Here is a 22,371-nt window from a genome sequence, read left to right as displayed (position 1 = left end):
ACAGTATTGTCATCTGGGGTGGACCTATGGTCTCAGAAGTTGTGCCGTACTCATCAGGTACACACCCCACTCAGAAGTGATGTAGTTATTAAAAATGGACACGAGTATTTTTTTTGTTTCTTTCAATTTATTAGTTTTCCAATAGTTTTGAAGTGATTAGCATATTTCTAAAAAACATTTTGGACACAACTACTTAAAAAACAGAATTTTGGTGCATTGCTTTTGGCCTGGGGGCGATGTGAAAAAGTCTCATTACAGATACTCACTGTGCTGTGAAAGAAGAACATCCGAGGATTTCTGCCCCTGGGCACTCATACTGAGTTCTTCTTGATCTTGCTGCCCAGTTTCACAAGGGGGCTGCTTTCTTACTAATGCCCCCCACCCTTTCTCTGAAAAGAGACAGGCAACAGGACATGCTCCCATTTACAGGCACAACCTAGAAGATGGACTCATCACATGTGTTCACAATCCATTGGCCAGAGTGTTGCCAGATGGCCATGAAGAACTGCAAGGGGGCCATGTGACTTCAAACTGTGTCCTCAATGGCCACATGCCCAGAAAATTCTTGGGGGAATTTATGAGCGTGCACAAAGTGGGAGAGTGGATATGGGGTCAACTTGTAGCCCTACCACAGACCATATGATCAAAAAGCAACAACTCCCATTGCTCACTTCTATTTGGTTTTGTGGGCAAGAGTACAGTAAACCCTGCTTGAACTGAAGAACGGCAGCAAGTTCTGAAAGCAACCATGGGTCCAGCTGGGAGCAGGAGCATTGGCAACCCCGACAAGGAGGGCACAGAGGATGCTGGGACATGAGACTGGGCACCGTGTAACACTGGAACATAGAGGGTTGTAGTGGTTCTCACTTGGTTTCCTGCCATTCAGTACTTGTTGACAGTTTTCAGCCCGTGGAAGATAAAAATATTAATTTGCCCTTAGAGCATAGCCTTTTGTTCTGGTTAAATGCTCTTCTCTATTTCAGAGGAACAAAATGATACAGTAATAATAGATTGTCTCTCTCTGCCTTGGCCGGGGCTTATTTATTTATACTCTACTGGCATGTTCCCTTAACTGCCTGCTTACATGCCAATTTTTTTTTTTTTTTTTTACTGTAAAGATTCAAAATTGCTGAACAATATTGAGTGAACTAGGGTACCCAAAACAAAATAGAATGCCAGGGAAGGTAAGGACTTTTTGGATGCAGTTCACTCTGAGAGTCAAGACTCACTAGCTCCTTGGCTTGCCTGCTTCACCGGAAGTTGGAGACCTGCAGGGAGCATCCTATCAACCTATGAGGTTTCAGTTCTGCTGTTTAAGGATAAGAGGAAAGGGAAAAACTTCTCTCCAGGAGTTAGAGATTGGAAATTTGTCACCAGCTTTACAAGAAACTCAGCTCTTTCCTCAGCAAGTGTCCCTTCCTCTACTGTGGGTGACATGTGCATGTCTCTCCAGTATAGCCTTGCTCCTCTGTATCACACCATCTCTACTGCCTCAACTTACCCACCTTCAAGACTGGCTTCCTAAACAGGTGACAAGGACAAACTATGCCCCTAAGACCACCTCTGTCCCTTATTCCCACAGAGTACTATCACATGAGGGTGTTCTTATAAATATTTGGTGGTAAAGAATTTAATTGGTACATAAAGGACAATACAATGGAGGAGAAATTTTTAAAATCTGGCATTGTAGTTGGCCATTGCCAGAGTCCATTGGCGAGGAAAATCAAATATATACAATGTACACCCCAGTTCCCCATCCTCCTTCCTGTTTTCAGGGCTGATCTCCATTTTTCTCCTAGAGAGGGAGCATCCGATACATTTCCCCTTCAGAAGACTTGTGTTCTGCTTCAGGTTCTAGACTCCATTAAACCTCCAGACTACATTTGCACATTGCAAGAACACCGCCTATTGATTGTGCAGCATGAGAGGCAGGGAGGGTCATCCAGCTCGCCAAGCACCCATCTAAAAGCTTCCTTACGGTTTCCTCTGTCTGTGCTCCTGCTCCAGACACCACGTTACCACATGGGTCACTCATTCTCCTTTTTCTGCCAGACACAAGCCAGGCAAGGAGGTCTCAGTCTCAAGGCATCTAATTCCTAGGAAATCCTTGTCTGTATCCAAGTTCTCAAAGGCCAGGAGGACAGGCCAATGGCAAAGTTTTCACCACACACTACCAACCCAGCGTGTTATAGCACAATGGAGTTCTCTTAAGACAGTATTGATTCATTTAGCCATCCCAAGCAGAAATAGGAAGTTTATCAGATGTGCAAATCACATTATTATATTTTTGCCCTTCTTTTTACATTTTATCCACTGAGCAAATAGCAAAGGCTTGAGGCACATGATCCAAGGTATGTGTTGGTCCAAAAAATTCAGTCTAGAAAAACACCAAGGCATTCCACCAGACTGCCCAGGATAGTCCTTCAAGCATTGGCTTTGGTCTTCTTCCAAGAGCACCCATCAGTATGAGGCCAGGCTCTTCATCTCCGTTCTCCTGGTGGTTAGTATTGGAACAGGCACACAGCTCCCAGTATGAAAGAAGAGAAGCATCTTGCCATGCGCTACACTCTATCAACTGTGCTACTCTCAGTACACAAAGAGGAGTCCCCTTTACTGCTGTGTCTATTTCTGAGTTCACAGCCATCCCTAGGTTTTGGGCAAATAGAAATCTGGCCCTTTAGTAATCTTGTCAAAGAGCAAGACCAGGGATTCCAATGGCCATCCTCCAGGCACATGAAGCCTCATTAACATGTCTTTACCTTGTATCAGGTTATGTTTTCAGGTGAGGTATCAGTCATCCATAGGCATGTTAGAATGACAGAGATTTATGATCCCTCTTGATCCAGGATAACTAAACAGTTAATGGAAGTTCTCTCTAAACATAATGACCCCAGGAGCCCAGAACTTCTGTGATCTTGGCAATCTAGGACTCTGCTTCTCATCTATGATAAAAATAGCGGCATCAGGCCTTGCCAGTAGCATAATGGCAGACCAGTAAGGATCGAAGACCTGAAACTGCACCCTGACCCATGCAGTAAGCTCTCTGGAGTCTCCATGCTGGCACAGGCAAAGGATCCATATGGAAGGAACAGAACTGTGGACCTTCAGCTCCTAGGCTTTCAAGTAGCATATTCAAGTCAACCAAAGGAAGTGCATTCCTTACATACCTGACTGAGCTGATAGGACCTACAGTTCTATATAATTTATTCTATTAAGCCAACAAATTCCAAGAAGTTAAGTAATATTTTGATTTCCATGTTACACACAAGGAAAGTTATGCTCTGGTAAACATACTTGTCTAATATTGCTCAGGGAAAGCAGGCTCTGGGCTCAGATTTGCTGACCTCAAAGCCAATGCTTCTTGTGCTATAGGCATAGCCCATGGCCATTTGTTACTCTTTTTCTTTCTTTCTTTTTTTTTTTTTTTTTTTTTTTGGTTTTTGCAGGACAGGGTTTCTCTGTGCAGCCCTGGCTGACCTGGAACTCACTCTGTAGACCAGGCTGGCCTCGAACTCAGAGGTCTACCTGCCTCTGCCTCCCCAGGGCTGGGATAAAAGGCTCAAGCCACCACCCGGCTCTTCTGTGGCTCGTAACAGGTGATGAGTTGGCAAGCGCTGGATTGTGCCGACCCTGGGATCATCCAGCATTAAAAGGAAGGCCAAGGGGGCTCCTGAAACGAGCCCCCAAGTAGGTACACGATGATGTCACTCGGTGTTGATCAAGTTCTCATCCCTGTGCTCAGCCTCTGTGGTGGTAACAAGAAGACAATGAGGAACTCCACTTTCTATAGTTTGTCACCATCTCATGACAAACACATAATGCTGAGCAATGCCAGGCAGCACAGCACGAGGGACAAGTGGCACGGGACTGTGTTACTGTTCTGACGCTGTAATGAGACACCAAGGCAACTGACAGTTAAAAGAGTTTATTTCGGCTTACATTTCCAGGGGCTTCGCGTCCATAACGGTGGGGCCAGCATAGTAATGGGCAGGCACGCGTGGTGGCCAGAGTAGGGAGCGGAGAACTTCCATCCTTTACCTCAAGCACAAAGCAGAGAGGACAAACTAGAAGTGGAGAGAGCTAGATAATCTCAAAGCCCATCCACCAGGGATGTACTTCCTCCATCAAGCCAAAGGCTATCTTCCCAAATAGCAGCACCAGCTGGGGACGAGTGTTCAAATACCGACGCCGGTGGGAGACAGTTCTCATTCAAACCACGTCCATAACCCTCATAGAAGTTAGGGAGGAGGAGGGTGTGGGCTGTGCCCACACAGCAAACCTTTATAAAGAACAGATTTGACCCCGTTTAAACTCTCAAGAACGATGGGGAAATAAAGAAACTACATACAAAGCCCCTCCTGAAATGAATTCTTGTGGTTGGTTGGTTCCTTTCAAAGCCAGTGATAACAAGTAACGTATTGAGTTTTGATTTTTTTTTCCTTTTCCTTTTTCCACATTCCAAACAGATTCTATATTTAGACAAAAATTATATAAACAGAAAAAATTTAAAAACATGTTGTCACTGAAAGTATCCTAGTCAATGCTCAAGGGATTTCCCATGATTTCCAGTGAGTGCACTAGCAGGGTCCCAGTTTGTCTAGGGTGCAGTCAACTGTCGCCATCTGAGGGGTAGTTTAGAAATATAAGAAAGGAAAAAGGATCAAGACGCATGGCTCTAACAAGAGCAAACTAGAACCTGTCACTTTTCCTCTGAGTTTTACCTGCGTATGACAAAGTTCTCCACTCCCCACTTCTAGGCATGCTTTGACAGAAGAGCTGGACCAGGATATAGAGACATAAGCTGATATCCAACCTGAAGAGTTAACACTCAAGTTCCCCAATGGCACTCTGCCAATGGCTGGAGGTGACTCCTGGGAACTCAGTTTGGTGAATGCATGCCAGCTAGAGAGGGGTACAGATGACCCTGTGTGTGTCCCCCAACACAGTGAGCTTAGCACCTCTAGATGGGAACACACACTGGCAAGGAAATGCTTTGCAAAATTGTAACAATGAGCTGAGCAAACGTCAGGTTCAATAAGACAGCTTGCTCCCGCTGTGAGGCCTTCAATAAGCAGCATCATTTTAGGGAGGCTCCACCAGCACAGGACATCCAGGAAACCATAAGCTAGCGTTTGCTCTACTGGATGTTGGTTGGTGCTAAATTCCAAGGTCCAGTGCCCAAAACAAAGGAGGAGAAAAAAACTTGCAGCTGGTGAGAGCAGAATAATAGGAAGAAGTCAGGGAGAAGCTGGGCACCAGCCCCCACTCACTCCCAAATGAAACCAGGCATGGTCATACTTTTATATTTATTTTTTGTCACATTTTAAAATACTCCCTTTCAGCAGTATGTTGCTTTGGAATATTTAGCCCCAAAGCAATAGCAACCCCAACTGAATTCCTAAAATATTCATTCCCTTCCTAGATAATTGTGTCCTAACTTGGCCTGCCACCTCCACTGGCTTCTTCCTATTTTCTGACCTTTCCCACACAGGGAAACCAAATTAATCTTCCAAATATAACTTGGCAAATAACAATATTTGTCAAGGATTTGTTTGTGTTACCCCGTGACACAGAGGGAACTCAGGGGACTAATGTACAATTCAACAGCATACCGCAGGTTGACCAGATGACTCTTTCATCTAGTGTTCCACAAGGTTCTTGCCCTCACCTTCTGCTTCTCTGGGGTCAGATTTGCTCCTCTCGGTCTTCTTAATGCCAATTCATCCTCAACATCACCACACCATCCAGTCTGGCCTCCTCTAGCAGACCCACCTATATCACCCTTTCCTGGGGTACCCCCTAGCCCTAGCTTCACGTCAGTTACCTCTGTTTTGTTTTGATTTTTTTTTTCTTGTCAATGTGACACAAGCTAAAGCTATCTGGAAAGATGACTCTCAATTGAAGAATTACCTCTGTCTGTAGGCAAGTCTGTAGGGCATTTTTTTTTTTTTTGATTAATGATTGATGTGGGAGAGCCCAGCCTACTATAAGTGGTGCAGGTGATCCTGGGTATATAAAAAAGCAACTGAGCAAGCAATAATGAGCAAGCAAGTAAGCAGCATTCTTCCATGGCTTTTTGTTCTGTTGTTTTGGTTTGGTTTGGCTTTTTGAAACAGGGTTTCTCAGTGTAGCCTTGGCTATTCTGGAACTCCCTCTGTAGACCAGGCTGGCCTTGAACTCACAGAGATCCACCTGCCTCTACCTCCCAAGTGCCCTGCTCTCCTTCCTCTGCTCTCAAAGGCATGCACCACCACCATCCCGCTCTTCCACAGTTTTTGCTTCAGTTCTTGCCCCTGCCTAAGTTCCTACTCTGACTTTCCTCAGTGATGGACTGGAAGTGTAAGCTGAAATAAAACCCCTTCCTATCCAGGTTCCTTTTGGTCATAGTTTTTATCAGAGCCATGGAAAGCAAACTAAGACAACCACTGTCAGTACTCTCTCAAAAGTTCTCCCCAAACAGAGGTTAAAATGCCTGAACTATCTCTTAGTAGGACATGCAAATTGATACGTAGGGTCTTCCCTCCCTGAAAAAGCCCAAGTGTCCATCCTGGGTAGGAATGCCTCTGGTGGACGGAGCTTTGCTCTCAGGCCTGCTCCTCACTCTTCTTGGATTTGTCTTTGATAGAGCGTCACTTAGGATGTTTTCAATGAATGTCTTTAGGGAAAGCAATAAGAAAAAAAAAAGGTGGCCAAATTATCCAGTTCACTTGGAATTTCTGCATAAATCTCTTTATGTACATTTTATGCACCCCTGGAAATGGTACAGAAACTAGTTGAAATCTTACTAGTTGAACGTGAAGGATATACGTGAGTATTCTCAGCACATCTGAAAAGAAAATATATATGTGGGTATATATACATACAAATACACACACACACACACACACACACACACAAACACACACACACATTCCCAGTCTGTAGCTAAGTAGAAGGTATGTGTTTTAACTACTGGCCATCAAATTAATAAACTAATTTAAAGTCAGAACTGCTTGGGGCTAGGGGACTCGGAACCATGCAAGGGAAAGATCAAACTGTGAAAAGAAAGCGCCCAACAACACAAAACCACTGAGAGAAGGGGAAGAAACATTTCCTCTGGAAAAGCTCGTAAACTCCATAGATTCCACACTCAAAAAACGTACCACCAAAACACACTGCTCGAGACATTCTGCTAAATGCCGCCAGCCCACAAGAGAGCACACAAGCTACAAAGTCAGTTGGGGCGTGGGAGGGGAGTGACAGAGGGCCGTGTTTGCTGTGGGGGCCTTCACAATGCTGCTCTGTAACTGGATTTTCATTGGCCAGTTTTACAAGCCCCGTCAGGCCAGAGCCTGACTCAGAATTCTCTCCCTCTCTTTCTCCTTTTTTCTCAAAAACTCTTACTATGTTTCAGCCACTGTAACCTAAGCCCGGCTGTATGGATTTACTGGGGCTGTGTGTGCATGTGTGTGTGCGCATGTGCATGTGTGTGTGTGCGTGCATTTAACACAAACACCTATCTTATTCCTAAGGAAAACAGATTTCTTTCCTTTGGTTCTTACCTTGAGAAACTAACATTGTTTTCAAGAAGAAGACAAGTTCCTTGAAAGGGTGGGAAATGACGCTGCCTGCCCCCACAGCCTCCCAGGACCTTTCCTAGAGCATCCTCTTGGGAACTCAGGAAGATTCTCTCCCATCTGGGATTAACTTTTTTGTGTGTCAGCACCCACAACGGCAGCTGCTGCAGCTGGTCTGACTCAGAAAAGCCTCCTGTGGGTCCTTTATTCTACACTCCCACTTTCTAGACCCTTATCTTACCGGAAGCTGGCCAGCTGCAAAGGAACCAGAGACCAGATTCAAAGGTGAGGGAAGGAAGGAATGCAGGGGAAACTGAGCTGGTTCCTTCTTTCTGTATTCATTTTGCTGCTTAACGACCGTGACGTAACATGGCTAAAATACATCTAGTGCCGTCCCAGGCAGTGTTAGACACTGTAGAAAGTATATGAACATGCTGAGCTCTACCACCACCAGCCACCTGCGGAGAAAGCTGGCCTTACAAGTTTCCCTGAATCTTCTATATTATCTCACTTCTGAAGGAGTCTAGCACTGATTTCTGTGTTTTCTTTCATTCTTTCTTTGTTTTTCTTTCTTTCTTTCTTCCTTTTCTTTTCTCCCCCCACCCCCACCACCTTTTTTGGTTTTTCAAGACAAGACTTCCCTGTGTAGTCCTGGCTGTTCTGGAACTATCCCTGTAGACCAGGCTGGCCTCCATTTGAAATATCTGTCTGCCCCCGCCTCCTGAGTGCTTGGATTAAAGGTGCATGCCACCAAGCCTGGCTTGGCTCCAATTTCTTATCTTGACACTTCAAGGGCATCATCGTGATCCTAGCTCTATCTTTTTAGATCTCTATCTTTGCTACTTTTCTAATTGGTTCTTCTCAAATCACACCATTTGCACTCCCGAAAGTATGGACAGACAGACAGAACACAGGGTTATTCATGCCCCAAGTAACCAAACTGCTTCTTTTCAGAGTATCAGTTATATAAGGTGGTAGGGGAAGGGGGAACAGTTTATATGTTACTATAAACACTAATGTATTATGAAATAGAATGTAGCATACATATACATGTGTGAGGGTATGTGTCAAATAAAGCATAGGTCACGTTTTGCTGGTAAAAGTTCAGTTTTGGGGTCTTGGGAGATGGCTTAGTGGCTAAAGCTCTTGCCTGGTAAGTGTAAGGACCAGAGTTCAGATCCCCAGGACTCATGTGACCACCAGATGGGCATGGGAGCCACCTGTAATTCTGGCTTCAGAAGGCAGAGACAGAGGAGCCCCAGAGCAAGCTGGCTAACAAGATTAGCTGTATCTGCAAGCTCTAGTTTTGGTTGAGAGACCTTATCAATGAATATCCTGGAAGAATATCAGGGATGATCCTAACGTCAACCCTGAGTTTCCCACATACAGTGTTCCCACACAGGCAAACATGCAATGCATAACACACACACACACACACACACACAAATAGAAAAAAAATCAAAAACAAAAAGACGGGCAAGTTTGAGCTATACTCCAAGACTACAGCTAATTATATTTCTTTTCTTTTCTTTTCTTTCTTTCTTTTTTTTTTTTTTTTTTGGTTTTTTGTTTGTTTGTTTGTTTGTTTTTTGAGACAGGGTCTCTCTGTGTAGCTTTGTGCCTTTCCTGGAACTCACTCGGTAGCCCAGGCTGGCCTGGAACTCACAAAGATCCACCTGGCTTTGCCTCCCGAGTGCTGGGATTAAAGGTGTGCGCCACCACTTCACGACCTAATTATATTTCTAGCGATGGAGGACTTCAGTATAGAATTTGAGAAGTATGCATTTACTGACTGGGATTGTAGCTATCTTTTGGTCAAGAGTAATGGCAACAAATGAGAAGTTAGGGAGTTAACCATGGTTGATTAAGGGCTCCTTGACATCAGAGCCTGTGGTTGTGAGATGCTTTAGCCCTTTCTTCATATCCCTGTCTATCATAAAATAGTTGTTATAGCTTCAGATCACAAGTCTGTGTTCCACACAAACTAAGAAAAAAAAAAAAAGAACAGAGCCTTATTAGCTTCATGTATGACATTTTTATTAGGCAAAGTACAAGCCTTCTCCAAGGCTCTAGGAAACTAATAATTACTTCTCACTTACCATACCTGTCACATGGCCACTTCTAGTGAAAAGGAGGAGATCATCACAAGCCAATCAATCACTCAGGGCTCAGCAAATAGTCTCCAACCCAAAACATCTCCACCTTAAAAAAAAAAAAAAAAAAAAAAAAAAATCCCAAGAGTCCTGTTAACAAAAGGAAAGGATCTTGGGGAAAGACCACAGCATCATTTTTCCTGTTCACCAGCTTGATTTTCTGGTTAACCTTACAGCTGACACACAGTAGGGACCCACAAAAAAAATTGCTTGTCATTTGTAGGAGAGCAAAACTGTGGTATGATACAGCACACACAGTCTCCAAGAAACCACACACCCCAATATGGTCTCTAGGAAGGGCCCTCCCACCCACTGGGAAACGGCAGAAGCTTAGGATCCTCCCTGCCTATCCAAGTTCAGAGCCAGCTCAGAGAGTGGCCAAGGCTCTCCATCAGGTACAAAATCCATCTCCACTTGCCCTAGAGAAAGGGCATGTCTCTGAGAAGGCATTATCGTGGGCCCGAGCTTCAACCCGCAGAAAGTATGAAAATCTCCACCCAGTCCAACAGTTTGCCTCCATTAGCCCTTACTCAGACTGAAAGCAGAACTGAGAATGGCCTTTAACCACATTCTCAACAGTTGTCTAGACAGTTATTTTGGAGCAGGTAATAATCCCTTGTAAACGACCAAAGCTAGGCCCAAGTATCTTAGATTCGAGCTCGCTGTATTTTTCCTACAGACGCCTTCACAGTGGCAGCAGAGCAAACAGCTTTCAGGCCGCTCTGACCCCCCCCCCCCACCCAAGGGACTGGGAGGGGCCCCATGGCTCTCCTCCCGGGCTGCCCCTTCCCCTCCCTTCTGCACAGAAAGGACATAAATGGGCCAAAGAGAGACTTGCCCCAGAGAAGGAAAACCCGGGAGGCTCCATCCAACTCAAAAACAAGAAAGGAATCAGGAGAGGCCCAAGGCCTATACTGTGTTTCTGCCATCCTCTGACGTTTCTGAGTCATTCCTTAACACTTGGAAAAGAGGCTTGGATACTTAGAACTTCCTGTGGCCAGGGAATTGGAAGGATTACATCTGTAAGTCATAGATTTGAACCTTTTTGTACTATGACCCCGTGTATCTAAAATAGTTGACCACTGTAGGGAATGCTCTTTCAGGCTCAGGTTTCACGGTCTCCGGAAGTCCCTTAAGAAAGAGGTTTGTGAGAAAGGATGAGTTTCTTTATACCCTTAGTACCCTGAAGGTTTAAAATCCTTTCCTGTAACCCTTCTGGATGATTGGCTTTTGATTTGTCTGAGGAATCTCTTGGGTCTGGCGACAGGCTCGTCAATATTTACTGAAGGCGAACTCTATGATTGTGTTCAGCCCTGTGGAGGAAACAAAGTGAGTGTTCTATGCCGCGGCAGATACAGTAAAATCTCATGCTAATCACAGGGCTGTGTCTCTCAGATCTATCTAAGATTGGTTCAGGGGGGGTCGGTCTGTGGTCACTCGGCTTCCTGTAGTTGGACACGTCGTGGCAGCAGGGGTGTGTGGTGGAGGTTGAACACGGAATGTGAGCAGAAAGTGGCTAGAGATAAAAGTCCTCCCAAGGACTCCCCACCGGTGACCTGGCTTCCTCCAGCCAGTTCACATCTCCCAAAGTTCCCAGAACCTCCCAAAAGACCACCGCCGGCTGGCGACTACTATTCATGTCCAAATCATAATGATTCATTGCTGCTTTAATCAATATAATGACAGAAGCAATGCCTTATGATTTTCAAGTTTATGTCATACAATCAAATCCCACGATTTCTACCTCATTCGCTGGGACACCCATTTCTAGAGCCTGGAACCCCCATGTCAATCCAACTACCCTTAGGCAACTAGGTTATGAGGAAGCCACATGAAGAAGCCGTACAAAGGCACCATAGTTAATAACTGCAAATGGACCCAGGAATCTAAACCCCAACCTCCAGTTGTTTCCAGATCTTGAACACTGCTGTCATCTTTAGCCATTTTTTTTCCCCTAGGTGAGACCCCAGACCTCATGGAGCTATTCCACAGCATGCCCCCTTTCCTCATCTCGCCTCTCACACACAGGACTCACGTGGCGTAAGGAACCTATTGCTAGTTCACAGTTCTAAGCTGAAGGCTGATTTTGCAAGGAAATAAATCATGGATTGAGTTTGATGAGCACCATGTACAGTACAGTTACATTTTTAAAAGTATGCATGTGTGGCTTGCACAGGAACGGTCTAGCAGATGGGAGCTATTAGCTGTGAGCAGTGATTAATGTTCTTTACATCTTTCTCTGTTTCCTGAACTCTTCACAGTAAGTTCATATCACTTACGTAAACAGGAAGAAACGGAAGCTACTTGAAGGAGGAGGTCACCCTGAAATAATGGCGTTTGTGATTCCAGCTGCAGGCAATGAAGGTCTTGGAATGATGGTTGAGATCTGGTTGAAGAGGAGGTTGCCTGGTAATGATGGAGGCAGTGGTGACCACTGAAGGCCATCGTTCCATGGACAAGCCGGGGACTGGTCTGCATCCCCATCTGGTGAATGGAGGTCGTCTACACCACAGAATTGGTTGTGAGAGCTGCTGATGTCATCTCCGGCGGCTAGCAAATGATGCGGACATGAAGTCACTAGAGCACATCTTTCTCCTCCAGAGGCAGTCCTGCCAAGACCGTAAGCACAAACCTTGGTGTGACAAAGGAGGCCTTGGCTCTCGTGAATGGCCACACTTGAGAAACAGAAGGAACGTGGGGACACGTCAAAAGGGCGACACTGAAAAGACCAAACCTTGGGACTTGCACAGAAAGAATTGGGTTTGAAGGGGTCTGAGGCTGAGTTCGGTGTTATAGGCATGGTTTCTATGGAAACTTTGAAAGCAAATAGTGCATCAGGGAGGGAGGACCTTGTTAAGCACAGTAGAAGTTCCCAGCCATGGGGCCAAGGCTCCTCCTGGAGCAGCAGCTGCCCGCTTCTACAGAGCATTCCAGAGCAGGAATCCAGGCACAGTGGGCATTGGAAAGGTGGCAGAAGACCCAGGGATCAGGCAGAAAGTGGGAATCAGTGCCCTGAGCCACACTGAGTGCAGGTGAGATCTTTCTGAGTGTCTTTCGGGGCACACTGTCAGTCCAGTTCTTAAACACATCTCTCAGGCACGTCTGCTGAGCAGATCTGCTGCTTGCTTGAAGTTTACTGCTTACCTGGATCTCGTTTTTATAAGGAGACGAGGCTGCAAGACGAGGAGGTGAAAATCATAGTTCCTCCGGTCAATGCCTGGATCCTTTCTACCACAAAACGAAGCATCAGTTCTCAAGTACCAAAGCATACTCTATCCTGGTTCAGACCCTTCTACTTCCCCTTCCCCTGTGCTCAGTCTGATAACTTTCTTCATGTTGCACATCTTACCAGCCTTTTCTGGGCCACAAAAAAACCCTGACTCTTATCATATTTCATGTTGACCCTCATATCCAATGCCTGAGGTTCTAAGCACACCCTTCTACACACACACACACACACACACACACACACACACACACACACACACACACACACACTGGTGTTATGCCTCTGCTCCAAATGACTCTATTGAACCCCACAAGTAATGTTATCTTTTCTCCCAAGTTAGCAAGCATTGGTTGTAACAGCACAAATTTGGTAAATCTAACGCAAAAGTGCGACGTAGACTGAGGGCATCTCAATTCCTAGAAAAGAGGAGAACAAGAGAAGCAGACTGTGGCTGAGTCCCAGCAAGGGCTGTGGGGAGTGTCACCGATGAGCTTCAGTGGTCTCTGAGGCCAAGACCACACAGGAAGCTCTTCCCAGAAATGGTGATGGATGTAGACCATTTCTTGATCTGCAGCAAGACCAGATTGGGAGGAGAAGGCAGCTGTTGACCAACATGTCTTTCTTTCCTCCACAATAATGAGTCACTAGTTGGGTTGGGTGAGGGGGTTACATGGATGGAGGAGAGTCATTTTCAAGCATCTCTCCTTCTAGGTCTAGACATGTGTGTGTGGTCCTCAATACAAAGTGAGAAACTATCCCAGTTTCTGCCTTACCCTCAAAACAATGCACATGTATTTCACAATCTCCCCTTCCTGGTCCTTAACTCCAATCCTCAAATGAAGATGACACCCCGTGACAGAGGCGGGCCCAAATGTGGATTTCTGAGTGACCACATGGAACTGGGGACCCTGCCATCTACCCTGAGCCGTTCATGTTCCTTTTAATAATAATCATGTGGCTTATTTGGTGAGTAAAATCTCATGGATTGTATAAAGTTAAAAGTATAAAGCTGTCCCTTGCCCTGCCTGACCCCAACTTTCCCAGTCCACTGCTGATAAATTCAAGACCCTACAGTTGCATACATGACCATCTAGGCCCCTTTTAAAGAGATTTATAAAGTTTTAGATGTACAATGTGATGTTTCTTAAAAACATGCTATAGAATATTACCATAGACATTTATAGATGTGAAAATATATACTTTTTCTTGTTAAAACCTGTTTTCTAGTCACCCACTTTTTTCATATAACTTCATTTTATCATCAAATGCTTTGAAATTATAAAGAACATTGAAATACACATCATTTATAACTATCTTTGTTCTAGAAATTCTTGTTTTTAACAAAATACCCTAGAGAAATATCAATGCAAATGTGCCAGGGGGTTGTAAATTTAAATTATGTGTTGACATTTGAAATAAAACAAACTGATAACTTATAAATTTATATTCCTATAAACAGAGCTGCCAAGACTCTGTGGTGTGTGTGTGTGTGTGTGTGTGTGTTTATATACATGTGTGCATGTACATACACAGGTACACTAGTCTGCGTGGCTTTGTGTGGTGGTCAATGGTTGATGCCCAAATTTCTTTTGTGATTGCTCACCATCAGTTTTTTTTTTTTTTTTAAAAGATTTATTTATTTATTATGTATACAACATATGGCTGCAGGCCAGAAGAGGGCACCAGATCTCATTACAGATGGTTGTGAGCCACCATGTGGTTGCTGGGAATTGAACTCAGGACCTCTGGAAGAGCAGTCAGTGCTCTTAACCTCTGAGCCATCTCTCCAGCCCCACCATCAGTTTTTTTGAGACAAGATCTCTCACTGAACCTGGAGTTGAGCATTTCAGCTAGGCTGGGTGGCCAGTGAGTCCCCAGAAACTGCCCGTCTTCCCCTCAGCACTGGGGTACAGGTGTGCACTACCCTATGCTCACCTTTTTGACATGATGCTGAGGAGCCACGCTTGGGTCTTCATGCTTTTGCAGAAAACAGATCACTGAGTTCTCTTCCCAGTCCTGTGTCTGATTTTTTGACACTGAGACATGACTCTGTCATCTACAGATATGTTAGAGCGTGTGATAGCTAGTGTGTTAATTGTCACTTGGATAGCATCTAGACTCACTTGGGAGACAGGTCTCTAGGCATGCATGTGGGAATTTATCTTGATTGTTTACATGATGTGGGAAGACCCACACTATTTATTGCTTGAATGGAGGAAATCTGGGTTGAATTTATTTCATCATAATTTTTTTCCATCTCAACTATTATTTTTCCAAACAGTTGCAGAAAGTTCTATAGTTCTGCACTATAGTTCAGAAAGTGATTACTAGATAAGGTGATCACACTGTTCTTGTGAAAGTACGAATTCAAGGTAGTGAAATCTACTTATCTGCTACATTTTGCAAAAACCCATATTACCTTATCATTTATTTCTCAGCTAGGAATAGTTAGACTTATCACATAGCATACTATTCACTTTTCAGTGCATAAACACAACGTTGAACTCTGAGGATGAAGACGTGTGTGCCTCTTCTGGGGCTGAACTCTTTCGACATGTCTCTACACACCGACCTCACAGCTACACAAGCTAGAGGTTTCTGTGCATCCTGCTTCTAAGTAAAAGATGAGAAAGTCTCTATACAGTCAAAATGCCTAAAACAAAATAAATGATCATCATTCATTGCAGCAATCTTACATAGGACTTCTGGATCCAAGATGGCATTTCCTACCTTAACTGTAAAAGCATAAAGGATTTGTACTAAAGGACGCACATAGGCACACGTGTTCTATGTACACAGAACATCTCCACAGACAACCTAGAGCCACTGTAGAAGAACTTGGAGGATATGGGTCAGGAAGAGACCCACTTTCCACGATGTAACGTTTCATGCTCTGAATTTCCTATCACATGAAGCGATTCCACTGATAGTCTCACAGGCTGGGAGGATAATGAGAAACAATCCTAAGTACAAAGCAATAGTAAAGAAGAGATAGGGATTCTTAAACTCCCAAATGCAATATAAATTGAGAGTTATATTTGACACGGTAGCCTTTAAGCTTTTTCTGCTCCCCTGAGTCTTTCTGCAGGACAGACTTCTAGAAGAATTACTGCATGTGGGGCGGAATGATGTTTCCCCCCAAGTGGTGCCCCAAATACTGACTCCTGTGATCTTGCTATGTCACATGGTGAGAGGGAGCTAGGTTGCATGGAATTGAGGTTGCCAAGCTAGTGAGTTTGAAATTTGTTGTCCATGCTGGATTATCCAAGTAGACCAAACAGAACCACCAAGGAGCTTATAAGTGGAAGAAAACGTCCAGAGAGTCAAGATCGGAGGAATGTGTTGTGAGATGCACCTCGCCTGCCTTTGCTGGCATTGAAGATGGAAGGTGGCCATGAGCCAAGCTGGAAAATGGAAGGAGATTCATTTTCCCATGATCCTGCAGTATGAGGGTAGCTCGACCAACACCTTTTTAGTCCAGTGAGACCTATTCCTGACTTCTGCCCTCTAAAACTAGAAAGCAATGCTTGTGATATTTTAGGCCATTGAGCCTAAGTAATTTGTTACAACAGCAATTAAAAGCTAATATTCTGCATAAAAATTATTCATCTTTAGAAGTAAAAATATGGAAAAATGTATGCTTCCAATAATAAGAAAATAGAAAGTGATTAATGTCACATGAGTAAATATATGTAATCAAGAGATACTTGATTTTTTAAATTGTGGAATATTGATGAGAAAACATGAAATTAAAAACCAAATATGCATACAAATATATACATATATATAAAAACACACACACACACACACACACACACACAATCTGCTTATCAGAGTTTTGCTTCAGAAAAGATGAGCTCCTCAAGCTGTTTCAAACAGAAAGGGTAGTATTAAAAAAGAATCAAATCCACACAGGATCATGGGAAACTGACCCTGGAGGAACGGCTCTACCTTGGTTAAAAAAATGGAGGGTCCGGTAGTCGCCAGCCCGAGGACACACATCGGACAAGGAATAGAGATGCGGTATCTCCCTCGTCCAATGCCCCTTCTCCCAGTCACCACAGTGTACTCGCTGGCATTTAAGTCTGACTACTACATTTTTTTCCTGCTGCCGTGTATGTAACATATTTCAAAGAAAACCTGAGGGAAATGCCCAAAAATACACCGCCGTTAAGAACAAAGGCGCTGAGGTTACACTACCTACATGTTAAATCCACCTCTACCTCACCGCTTGCTTCCTACTGTGACCTGTAAATCATTCTTAGTACTCAACAGCAGTGAGTGCTATTCCCTCCTCCCAAAGGGTGTCTGAGGACTGCGAGACATTGGAGGCCATGTAATCAGCAGGGGTGTGTGTGTGTGTGTGTGTGTGTGTGTGTGTGTGTGTGTGTATGTCATGAACAAAAAATAACTTAACACCAGATTGTTTTTACCTCGCCTTCCTGTACTTACCAAGTATTACTTACCATGTACTAATTTCCTCATTTAAAAAAAAAAAAAATGGGCTGGAGAGATGGATCAGCGGTTAAGAGCACTGACTGCTTTTCCAGAGAGGCCCCAGGTTCAATTCCCAGCACCGACATGGCAGCTCACAACTTTAACTCCAAGATCTTCGCATAGACATACATGCAGGCAAAATAGCAATGCAAATAAAATAAAAGTAAATATTTTTTTTTTAAAATCTCCCTTTAGAACAATCCAAACAGGTTGCTAACTTCATCCCTCCAAGTAAAATAATCATGATATGATGAAAATTTTTAAATTTTAGAACTCATTGCTCTCTATATCAGCAGTCATATATCTGCTTCCTGTTAAGAGGACTAATAAAGATAGACAATCTCCACATGAAAAGTCAGGAGTCCAAAGGCCCTGGGTATTTGTGTTCTGAAACCATTAATACATCTATACAGTAGACAGAACTGTCACTCTATTGCATTAACAACACTGCCAAGGCTTGACAACAATAAGATGGGACCCCAAAAGTTCTGGGGCATAAAATGAAACATTTATGATAATTAAAGGGGTGGTAGAGAAGAGAAGTCTTCAGTGAATTTGGTCAGCTAGCTTGACCCTTGAATGGTGTCATCTAAACCCACTCGCCCTTAGCGATGACTGCAGTTTATAGTTTGGTCCTTTTAGGAACACGAACTTCCCTGAAGGAATCAGTTTGACAGTTTGTCACTCAGTGCCCAGTTTCCCTTTGGAATGAGCAGCTGTGGATCTGGTGGCTTGTGCTGTTTTCATTGTCCCTTGCCGCACGGGGGACTCAGTTTCAGAGTGTCCCAAAGTGATAGAGTTTATAACGACCACCACCCTTTCCCAACCAGTTGGAAAACTTCCATACTGTCCGTCGGGTCTTGTTTCAAGTCTTCAGCCAGTTTGTAGGTTGGAAATACATCCATCAGCAAATGGTAATTCCACAGCAAACTACCGTTTTTTGGGTTTTTTGTTTTGTTTTCTCTTCTCCCCAGAGAGGAGAAAACCAGCCAAACACATGACCCTTTCAGGGTCATCAGTATAAAGCCCAATAGGAAGTGATTGTACTTTTGTTCTCAGATTCTACACACAAGAGTAAAGGAAGTGAGACCATTAATTTAGCAAGCATTAGAGATAAGGATCAAGCAGGAAATGACTTTTCATATGATGTCATCCAGGGCCGAGTAGGAGGAGAAGCAGACGGGGCATGTCCTTCGTCTGATCTCTAACAGATCTGCCCCAGCCTTCTGAGCGAAAGACGCCATGGTGGAGATAAGGAAATTATAAGTCACCTTGACACAGGTGGCTCCGCTGTGTGACTGTGGTTCAGGCAGTGCTCTAGACTGCCAGCAAGAAGGAATGGGAAAGGAAGAAGGGCAGGGAAGAGAGAGGAGAAAGGAAGAACTTCTTTTTAGTACCATGAACTTCAGCTGTAGATGCTGAATATTTCCGAGGCCTTTACATTCTGAATGAATAAGCTTGTGGTGTTTTGTTGTTGTGGGGAGGAGTCTTTTTCTTTGTGGTGTTTGGTAGAGCCTTTGTTGTTGTTTTGAGACAAGTTCTAACCATGTAGCCCAGACTGGCCTGAAACTCACAGTCCTCCACCCTCCTACCTCAGCCTCCTGAGTACTGAGGTCAGGAGTACTGAGTACTGAGCATATGAATCACCACGCTCCACTCTGGGAATCATCTTTTTGTTGTTGTTCTTAAGACAAGGTCCATTTATCGAAGACTGGACTCAAACTCACTAAGCCGCCAAGGCTGCCCTTGAACTTCTGATCCTCCTTCCCACCCCTTACCTCCTAAGTACCTGGGTTACAGGCATGCACCAACAGGACCAGCTCAATTTTAATGTGGTTATTTCTAGCGTAGAGACTATGAAGGGGGATATTCAGTGTAAATCAGTCGGGTGCCTCTGGGTATTAGGCATGAGAACACAGGAGAAAAGTGAATTGGGCTCAAATTCTACTTTGTGACTAGACAGGTATGGAGCCTTCTTCATCTACAAAATAGGTCAATTAATATCTAACCCACAAGTTTGGGTGAGTACTAGGCAGGCAGGGCATAGATGTGTCTAACGAAGATGGTACTTAAGTGTTTACAGTAACTTCCTTCATGACTGCTTACAAGAGAGTATTTTAAAAGATTTTAAAGGGTGGTATATACACAACGTGCAATTCTTACTATCTCATTCCTTTTCAAGTCTGTAGCTAAGTAACATTAAGTGAATTAATACTGCTATGTAACCAACACCCAGCCTCTTGCAAAACTGAAACCCTAAAGATCTCTGCCCATCAACAGTTCTTCTGACCTCCAGCCCCAGCAATTATTAGCTTCCTTCCTGTGCCTATAGATCAGACCAGTCTCGATACTTTATGTTACTCGCTGAAACTGCGTGATTGGCTTATTTCAGATAGCCTACTTTGGAGACTACTCTTAGAGGTTTGATAAAATTTTGTACTCAGGCAAAAGTTCAGGCTACTATGCTTTATATTGCATAATCATCTATTTGCTTAAAAACATAGACTAAAGGTGGCCTGTTATAACAGGACAGTATACAGCTGCAATGGGTGGATTTTCTACAAATATAACCATCAGCTCTTAACCACATGCTGTGTACTGGCACTTGTGTCTTAGCCCTTTTAATGATTCGTTAAGTTCCTGGATGGCAGGAAATGCCTAGCATGAGTAAGGTGTATGTTAAATATGAATGTACAAATCAGTAAATTAAAAAAATCAATGATTCAAATCCCAGTATGTATTGCTAGCAAAAACATTATCATAAACTATTCCCTAATCCTTGATTCCGTATATCTTTACTCATCAGCTGTTGGTACTCATACCATGTGAATTTAAATAAGTGTTAACTGAAGCAAAACACAGTCCTTTGAAAGACAAACACCGTTGACTTTGGGATCCTGGAGACATCTGTGCTCCATCAGCTTTTAGGGACACGGATGCATCAGATCTTATTAGTTTTCATATTCTGGGGCACTAAGTTACTCTTAACAGTACAAGTGACAGTGAATCAATGCCCACCTGGAGGGAAACAGGAATGGGACAGGGTGGCAGAGCTCTAGACCTTCATGAAAGCAACAGAAACTTCTGTGCCAATCTCCCACGGTTCTGCAAGTTCATTTCTAGTTGATTTATTTTTACAGAGAGCATCATACAAACATTCAAAGATTATGGTAAACTGAGTAATGACATCCCCAAAGATGTTTACATCCTAAACCTGAGAACCTGTGAATCTGTTACATTCACGGCAGGCAGCCACAAAGGTTGCCTGAGCAATAAGGGTTGCCCACCAGCTGACCTTACTAAGAGTCTCCTAGAGTATGTCTGTTGAGCCCAGTGTAGCCCAAGGGTCTTCTAAACGTGAACAACGATGACAGAAGGGACTGTGTCACAGCGATTCAAAATAGGAAAGACTCAGTCAGCCTGGGCTGTCAAGACAGAAGAGGTTTGGCACCAAGAAATGACGGCAGCATCACGACCCTACCGAAGCCAAAGAGCAGTGCCATCTTGTTGACACCTTGACCTCCATGGTAACTATTTTGGACGTGTGACATCCAGAACAATAAAGTACTGCATTTCTGTTTGTTTATGTAACTGAATTTGTGATCATTTTGTTATAGCAACAGTAGGCAACTAATGTAATGAGTAAGGCTCTTCACTGAGGCATCATTTGAAACAACAGCAACAAAAAAACTATAAGTAACTGTATTAGTTGTTTTCTATTGTCCTAACAAAGATGTTAGGCGTTTTGGAAGGAAACAGTTTGAGAGAATGAATATCCAAGTTTGGGCCACCCCGTCTGTTCCACTGCTGGTGAGGGACTGGTGATAAACAGCATCACGGTGGCAGAGACATATGTAGAAGGTCACTGGTGGAACAAGGAGCCAGAGAGAGCTGTAGAGCCAGGCTCACTTTCTTCAGAACAACTGCTCCCATGGAACCCAGTTGCTCCCAAGAACTAGAGTATGCCTTTTCAGAGATGGTGCCCCCACTGATCTACCCACCTTCTACTAGACCTCACTCATCTCTTACAGGTTCCACCCCTTTCCAACACCACAATGAGGACCACGCCTCCGGCACACTCAAGGCAGATCTGAACCACAGCGGTGGCTGGAAACCCCCCCAAACACACACACACACACACACACACACACACACACACACACACACACACACACACACACAGGAGCCTGCTAAAGCACTGTGCGGTGACAATGGATGCCGAGGACTTTGTACTTTGCTCAAGGGAGGGAGTAGCTCTTCGGGCCAACCAATTTGACCCAGAAGGGAGGGAGAGGAAGAAGGCTGCTGAGCTGTTCAGTCATTCTGCTTGGAACTCCATGGCAAATCGAACCTAACCGTGGATCTGTAGAACTTCTGAATCAACCCAGACTTGATTTCATTCTTACGGTAAGTCAATACGCCAGGCACTGTGCTAAACACGGGGAAATAAAGAGCAAAGGAGCAACATGAACCGAGGGGGAGAGAGTAGGGAAGAGATTATAAATGTGACAAATGTCAAAGCAGAGTAAAAGCTCTGGGGACAAGAGGAGGGACATCTAACCAAGTGAGACTGGGAAGACGGGCCAGGGACAGCTGCCAGTGGGAGGTAGTGCCTGAACCCCATCGCGAAGGAGGAGCAGGATCCAGCCAGACAAAGAGGACTTGGAAGGCCAGCACAGCAGAGGAAACCGCTTACAAAAGGCCAGCTGGCATGAGGTCCAATGTGGCCAGATGGGTGGGGTCGCACAAGGAGACCAGGAAATTCGACAAAGCTGCATGAAGGACCAGTACATATTATCGACTTCGTAAAACTCCCAGCAGCCCTCAGTCGTCCTCCTTTGTAATAAGAGAAGCACGGAACCCCCCATTGGGGGAGGGGTAAGAGAACATTCCAGAAAAAAAAAAAAAAAAAAAAACCATGATCCAACTTTTGGAA

Source organism: Peromyscus leucopus, chromosome 11, assembly GCF_004664715.2.
Source record: "Peromyscus leucopus breed LL Stock chromosome 11, UCI_PerLeu_2.1, whole genome shotgun sequence".
In the NCBI taxonomy this organism is placed as follows: domain Eukaryota; kingdom Metazoa; phylum Chordata; class Mammalia; order Rodentia; family Cricetidae; genus Peromyscus; species Peromyscus leucopus.
This window is presented reverse-complemented; position numbering follows the sequence as displayed.